The sequence below is a fragment of the Cantharellus anzutake genome, assembly GCF_015039405.1.
Source record: "Cantharellus anzutake strain C23 chromosome Unknown EI90scaffold_114, whole genome shotgun sequence".
Lineage (NCBI taxonomy): Eukaryota > Fungi > Basidiomycota > Agaricomycetes > Cantharellales > Hydnaceae > Cantharellus > Cantharellus anzutake.
Window position 1 is genome coordinate 75,211 of NW_024067064.1, and position 8,580 is coordinate 83,790.

Genomic DNA, 8,580 nt, shown 5'->3' on the forward strand with positions numbered 1-8,580 from the left:
GAAGTGCTTGAGAGAAATATTACTCTATTTTCTTACTTCTCTGAGGGGCTGCAAAGAGAGCAAAATCATGGTCCTTTTATACCTTTCAAGACCTTTCTTCCCCACACTTTGCACAATTTACATGCAATAGAGTATTTACAAGCTTTTGTTCTAGAAAGTGCTAATGACTTGCCCAGATGACTTAGTCAGATATGACTCAACCAAAATGACTTGATTAAGTGTGATGAGGCTGTGTATTTCTATTTTCAAGAAACAACTCAACCATATTATGACTCAGCCAAAGTGACTTGGTGTCATATCCATCTACAGCCATCATCCTCCACTACCTCCGATCCTTCTGGACTACCTCTGCTCCTTCATCACTAACCTCAGAGCCCCCATATCCCACAATCACCTCCGACTCCCTCAATGGTCACCACCCCCCCAATTCAATATATTACCTATGCCTCCCTAAGTATGGAACCCCAAAGGCCTCTGGACAGCTCCGATGTCTGCTAGTGCACTCCCGCCCCTGCTGGGCAATTCACTTGCTTGCCCTGCAAGTCTACCTTCAGGCCTATCCTGCCTTTCGGTTTCTGGGTTATAGCCTGCCATTCCGCTAACCCTGTAACCCAACTCATCAGTAATATTCAGTCAGCTAATGTTTAACTCCATTAGCTCCACTCTGCTCAGTCCTGCCATTCACAGGCACGCCCTCGCTGTAACTATATATACATAACTTGTAGATAGGTTACACCCTAGTGATAAAATCGACTAGAGTTAATCCCCCTTTAGTTCTCGCTGCCAGTAAGTAAATTAGGGCACAGACATGTAACTAGGCACAGTGCTCCTGGTCTGAGTCGCTGAGGCTGAAGCCCTCTGCCATGGAGACACCTCCTTTGTCTCGCATCCAGTCTCTAACACTTGGTCAAAAATGACTTGGCTGGAAATGACTCCATCAGAAATGACTCAGTCAGGGTGTCATACAGTTCTGTCTAGAAAATATTTCTAAGTAGTTGTTCATAGGTTCATATAATCCATATAGTGTAAGAATAATGTTCTTCAAAGTATGTTTTAACATAAACAGTCCAAAAAAAATGTCATAAAAATGTAATGTATCTTGCCTAAGTCTTCTCATCATGTCGGATCCCCCTCGTTCCTGGCTTTCCATTGATACCAGTTTTGTCTGTTTTGATGAAGATCTGCTGATGTGCAGCCATGGGAACATCTGGTGAATGTCTGTGCACAGGGAAACTTGTGCCAAGACTGAGGCTGAAATGTGTGGTCACTCTACCAGTTAAGTTTAACTTGTCACATGACCTTCAACATGGTGTTGAATCCAAGTGATACACACAACCTTGATTAACTCCTTCAATTACTCTTTCCTCCCATTCCAGCTTGCTATCATACAAGGGTCAAGCATCCATGCATGTGAGGGTCATTCTTTAGTTGTTGATGATGTCCTTGGAACTTTCCCTACAGCAAGCTAGAGATCTAACCCCCTAAATGCAAGCAAATTCATGGGGAGGGAGTTGTCATATCCATCCCCGGCCATCGACTTCTGGTTCCTCCGATCCCTCCGGTCTAACTCCGCTCCTCCCTCACTAACCTCGGAGCCCCCGTATTCCGCAATCCTCTCGGTACCCCTCGATGGTCACCACCCCCTCATTTCAATTTATTACCTACGCCTCCCTAAGTACGGAGCCCCGAAGACTTCCGGACAGCTCCGACATCCACTAGCGCACCCCCGCCTCCGCTGGGCAATACACTCGCCTGCCCTGCAGAGCCCACCTTCAGGCCTATCCCTCCTTTCCGTTTCTGGGTTATCGCCTGCCTTTCCGCTAACCCCGCGAACCGACTCGTCGGTAATATTCAGTCGGCTAATGTTTAAACCCCATTAGCTCCACTCCGTTCAGCTCCGCCAATTGCGGAACTGTCTCCGCTGTAACCATATATATATCCCAATAGGTTACACCCCAGTAGTAAAATCAACTAGAGTTACCCCTTCGGTTCTGATTGCCAGTCAGTAAGTTAGGGCACAGCGCTCTTGGCAGAAGTCGCTGAGGCCAAAGCCCTCCGCTACGGAGACACTCCCTCGTCTCGAATCTGGTCTCTGACAGTATTTTACTACTCCCTGACTAGTACACATCTTGTATGGCGCCAAAAGTCCTTCGCACTTGTTCGCAACTACACACATTAGTTCCCAACTCCGCTTCACCTTCCCCAGAACCCTCTCAGCCTGGTCCTAGTCGATTGGCGAGAAACCCAGTTGAGTTTCGAAGCTTTTCTAACCTTGAAACCCCTCTCCCATCGACTCCGATCATGCGCCCCGTTAGGAATCGATCACCAGTTGCAGACTCCGACTTCGGAGACACCACGGAACAACCCATAGATCCCGTCCACTTCTTTGGACTCGGTTCCGAGGTCCCCGACTTCGTTGACCCTCCTGCTGATCCTCCCATCCCCACTGTCCCAACCACCAACGATGCCGAACCCACCTCCAACGTGGCCATTACACAATTGGCCCAAGCCATTGCCAGTCTGGCTCATCACACCGGACGATGACGACAACGACCATCTTCTGCTCTCTGGACCAAGGTCCGTGAACCCGAACAGTTCGACGGAAAGGATCCCCAAGAACTCCGAGTATTCTTGGTCCAATGCGAGCTCAATTTCCAGGACTGTCCCCTCGCTTTTGCTAGCGACCGCGCTAAAGTCATATTTGTGCTGTTATAGGAATGGACCTAGAATCTTATGGTCCGTGACTATGAACAATCAAACCCTTGGTCCCTGCACCTTTATTTCGCTGTCAAACCCCATGCCAAGCTTTCCCACTGGGTTTTGGTGCTGGCTGGGGAATTTGTTGAGTTTCAAGGGACTTCCCTTGACCATTGTGACTTTTATATTAGATAGTTAGAAGTCATATGATGTGTAAGGCAGATGCCGAAAAATGCTTTCTCATTATCGAATACATAACCCAAAAACCTTGTACCGCAATTGTAACATCCTCACCATTGTGCCACCACTGTAAACTCAACCTGTAACCTTGGAACCATGTCCACCTCCCTATTCATCCTCTCCATGACAAAACCGCAACGAGGAGGGCATTCCCACGCCCAACCTCCTGCTGCCCGCTCCCACCAGTCCACCGGGTGGTTGAGCAATCACTCCCATCCAACCAGAAGTTCCCTATCAGGAACTGTAGCCTATCCCACCTCCTTAGGAGAGGGATATGGTCCAGGAAGCTCCAGGATGCCTGGCCACACACCCGCGGGTCCCACTTCCCACGGTCACCCACTACCGTGCACTGGTCCACCAACCCGCTTTCCCCAACAACTCCCGCTACCGGTACGCTCCCATGAGTGCCAAGTCACTGATAGCCACCATCTGGGTGACTCCCTTTGGGAGTCCCAGTATCCCTCACTACCAGCACGCTCCATTGAGCGCCAAGTCACCGTTAGCCAAACACTCCCAGCACACCCGCTACCGGCACGCTCCCAGGAGCGCCAAGTCCCCATTAGCAGACAGCCAGGTGGCTCCCTCAAGGAGCCCTCATCATACTTGCTACCAGTACGCTCCCAGGAGCGCCAAGTTACCGTTGGCCAACCCACAGGTTGTACTTCCGTACACTCTTCCTATTCCGCTCTCCCTCTGATGGCTACGCAGCCACCTCCATCAGTGAGTCGAACAGCTCAGGTTGGGTTCCCCGGAACCCATTCCCGTAACATGCGCAGTCCTACCTCAAGGGAATGGCCCTCGATTGGTTCGAGCCGGACCTGTTATTCGACCAGAATTCCACGCTTCGTCCGTGATGGATGAACGACTATCAAGAGTTCGTTAATGTTAGACACTGATCCGGAGTCGGCACCGAAGGTCGCCGATGCGGGCCGCTATTGGCCGCGATGGCCACGATGCCTTAGACAAGGCCCAAGGGTAGGGCATTTGGCCTCAGCGACTCTAAAGGAGCGCTGTGCCCCCTAGTTGTCTCTTGGCCCTCATTTCGGACTCACTGGGGTTGCCTTGTTGGGGTCAGGACTTAGGGGTTGTGGTCACATCGATATTAGAGCTCAGGTACTATAATGTAGCATACAGGATATATATATGAAGATAGAATGAATAGAAGCGGACCCGGGCCGAAGGCCGAAGGGTCCGGAAGCAAATAGGAACAAAGAGCGGGGTTGGCCGCACAGCGGCCGGCAATGACCGAGGGTCAAAACAAACAATAACAGATAAATAAACGAAGGGGTGTAGGGCCGTGATAGCGGCGATGGTATCATAGCGGAGTAGGCGATGTCACGGAGTCACGCTAGGTCGGTGCCAGAGGCGGACTCGGGGCAGGGAGGTCGGTGTGGCTGTGGGGGAGTTGGCCAGGTGCAGGGGAGCCTAGGGGCAAGTGGGGAAGTGAGCAGGGAGTCCTCATGGAGGATAGGGCTGAGGTCGGGGCTTGCGCTCGCGCTCGCATAGCGGGAATGGGCTCGGGCGGCATCGGGATGGGCGGCTAACGGGCCGGGATGCATGGTCGTGACAGTTAATGAACTTCAAACTAACTTCAGCCCTCACGATCCTGTGGGTGACGCCGAGGTTCAACTGATGACCCTGGACATGAAGGACGGGCACCACATCAATAAATACGTCGTCAAGTTTAATCGACACACCTCTCAACTTCACGGTTATGGAGAAGCCGCGCTTCGTTGTTTCTTCTATAACGGATTGCCGGAACGTATCAAGGATGATATTGCCAGAGTAGGTAAACCCTCTACTCTCTCTGAGCTTCGCACCCTTTCCCAAACTCTCGATGCGCGCTATTAGGAGCGTAAATCGGAAGTTACATGTCACGCGAAACCCTCTTCCTCTAACGTTTTCGACAAGTCCACCGCCGCTTCTCGTTCCGACCCCGTCCCTTCCTCCTCCTCTTTCAACTCCGCTTCCGGTAGTAGGCCTCCGAAGGACAATAAGAAGTCCGAGGCCAGCTCCGTTAAACCGGACCTCTCGTCTAAACTCGGAGACAACGGTAAGCTCACACCACAAGAGCATAAGCATCGTCTCGACGAGAAACTTTGTATGTTCTGCAGTCAGTCTGGCCACATGGTCAAGGACTGTCCCAAGTCTTCTTCTCATGCATCTAAGGCCCGTTCGGCCCAGACCAAGGAGCAAGGATCCGCTTCCGCAGAAGCAAAAAATTAGTCCGCACCCCTGTGGACTCCGCACGGACCGGGGGTTGCGATCCTTCCTTCTGTGTGCTCAAAGAAGTGCGTTTAAACACGTCTTCCATTTCCGACTTATCCTCCCTCCACATTCCCGTTTCCTTTTCTCTTTCAAATGGTCTATTTTCTCCTCTCAATGTTGACCCTTCGGTTAATGTTCTACCTGTTGTAGATAGTGTTGCTGATGTACCACTCTCTCCTCCACCCCCTCCGACTACTTCTGTAGATCGATCCACCTCTCTCCGCTTCTCTTCTTCTTCTCCTCTTGTTTCTCCCCCGTCCAATATTAGGACACAAAATAAACTTTTCCGCTCCTATGAGAATGTACCCGCACTCGTAGATTCTGGGTCTTCAGACTGCTTCATCGACAACACCTTCGTAAAAAAGCTGGCCTTGAAGACATACCAGATCAAACCCCTACAACTACGCCTATTCGATGGTAGCACCAACTCAATCATAACCCGTGCCGTTGATATCCCCCTCCGCTTCGCTTCCGGACACATCACCCCCACAACTTTCTTTGTCACATCGCTGGATGGATCATGTTCCCTAGTCCTAGGACACAACTGGCTTACCCACTACAATCCGTTGATTGACTGGGTCTCAAGCAGTATTACGTTCCGAACTTCCGAACCTACCAAGACAGTCACTCCGAGCTCTCCCCCGTCGTCTCCGGCACCACTGCCGTCGTCCGACATCCAACCATCTGATGTTTCGCCAGCACCTCAGTCACAGGCTGTTACTCCTCCATTACCATCTATCGAGTTCGTCAGCCGTTCCGCATTCGCGAAGGCTTGCCGACTTGAAGGATCGGTATCCTTCAGCCTAACCATCCCTTCCAAGGAAAGCCGCTTGAGGGCTGCCTCATCCCACACCGATTCCGTCAACCTCTCGGCCGTTCCGAAGGAGTATCACGAGTTCATGGATGTGTTCAGTAAGAGCAAAGCCTCGACGCTGGCACCGCACCGTGAGCACGACCTAAAGATCGACCTTGAGGAAGGCACCTCCCCACCCTTGGGTACTATGTACTCTCTCTCTACTTCGGAACTCGAGGCCCTCCAGGCGTTCTTAGATGAACACCTGGCCTCCGGGTTCATTCGCCCCGCTACCTCCGCTCATGCAGCACCAGTCCTCTTTGTCTGCAAGAAGGACGGATCCCTCCGTCTTTGCGTCGACTTCCGAGGGCTGAACAAGATCACCAAAAAGGATCGCTACCCACTTCCCCGCATCTCTGACCTCCTTGACGCACCTAGCCGTGCCACGGTCTACACCAGACTCGACCTCCGGCATGCTTACCACCTGGTTCGCATTGCAGCAGGCGACAAATGGAAGACCTCTTTCTGCACGCGCTATGGTTCCTATGAGTGGCTTGTCATGCCATTCGGTCTCACAAATGCACCTGCGGCTTTCCAGCGATTCGTCAACACGATCTTTGCCGACCTCTTGGACGTTTCTGTGGTAGTCTACCTAGACGACATCCTTACCTACTCGGAAGACATGGCTTCGCATCAGGAGCATGTCCGAGAAGTTCTTAGGAGACTCCGCAAACACGGCCTATACGCCAATCCGAAGAAATGCGAGTTCCATACGGACACTACGGAATATCTCGGTTACTGCCTCTCTCCTTCCGGACTCACCATGTCCATCGAGAAGGTCAAAGCCATCCAAGATTGGCCCGAGCCCCGTAAAGTCAAGGATGTCCAATCCTTCCTTGGCTTCGCTAACTTCTATCGGCGTTTCATTCACCAATACTCCGACATTGTGGTCCCCTTGACGTGCCTCACACGCGTAAAGGAGCCCCCTGGCTATTCTCTGACGATTGCCGCTCTGCTTTCAACACCTTGAAAGAAGCCTTCACCTCCGCTCCTATCCTCACACATTGGCTACCCAACGCCCCCCTCATTGTAGAAACCGACGCCTCCGATTACGCGATCTCCAGAATCCTTTCCATTCACTGTGATGACGGAGAGATTCGCCCCGTTGCTTTCCGCTCAAGAACACTCTCGGCGCCGGAGCTCAATTACGACACCCATGACAAGGAACTGCTCGCCATTCATGATGCATTCCGATCATGGCGTCATTACCTCGAAGGTTCAGGAACCCCAATCGACGTCATCACCGACCACAAGAACCTCGAGTATTTCTCCACCACCAAACTCTTGACCCGGCGGCAAGCCCGCTGGTCAGAGTTCCTCTCCCAATTCCACATGACAGTCCGATTCCGTCCCGGAAGACTCGGAGTTAAACCAGATGCGTTGACAAGACGCTGGGACATCTATCCCAAAGAAGGGGATATGGACTACGCTCGCGTCAATCCGCAGAACTTCCGACCGGTCTTCACTTCGGAGCAGCTCACTGTGTCCTTACGAGCTACGTTCCTAGCTGCCACAGTAATCCGAGCAGCCATACTCATCGACACAGAGGCTCTTCATCGAGACATCCTAACCTCCCTCCCCTCCGACACCACAATCTCTTCTCATCTCGCTTCCCCCAACCTCCCCAACTCCTGCTGGTCCGTTGATGCTGAAGGCCTCTTAAGGCTGGACAATCGCATTTATGTACCGGATTCTAACGATCTCCATCTCCGCGTTTTGCGAGACAAACACGACCACCAACTTTCCGGACACTTCGGACAAAACCGGACTCTGGATCTAGTACGTCGTGAGTATACCTGGCCGGGCATCCGTAACTTCGTCAAGAGTTACATATCCTCCTGCACTTCGTGTGCCCATGCCAAGGTCCCCCGTCACAAGCCTTACGGCTTACTCAAACAACTCCCCATCCCCGAACGTCCTTGGAACTCCATCTCCATGGATTTCATTGAACAGCTACCCTCCTCTTCCGGATTCACTTCCATCTTGGTCGTCATGGACTGCCTGGCCAAACAGTGCATCTTCATCCCTACCCACGATACCATCACCTCTCCGGAACTGGCCAAGCTCTTCCTCCTCCATGTATTCTCCAAGCACGGAGTTCCATCCCATGTCACCTCCGACAGGGGTCCGGAGTTTGTCTCTCATTTCTTCCGTTCACTTGGTAAGGCCCTCGACATCCGCCTCCACTTCACCTCCGGTTATCACCCGGAAGGAGACGGTCAGACCGAACGGATGAACCAGATGCTCGAGCAGTACCTGCACATTTACAGTAACTACCAGCAGGACAATTGGTCCGAACTCCTGCCTCTCGCAGAGTTCGCATACAACAACGCTCCGAATGCCACCACGGGCGTCTCCCCGTTCTTCGCCAACAAAGGCTACCATCCGAACATCACCGTTCACCCGGAGCGAGACCTGACATCAGTACGCGCCCAAGAGTACTCCGTCGATCTCGACTCCCTCCACCACTTCCTTTGCGAGGAAATGCATCTCACTCAGATCCGTTATCAGGGCCTGGCAGA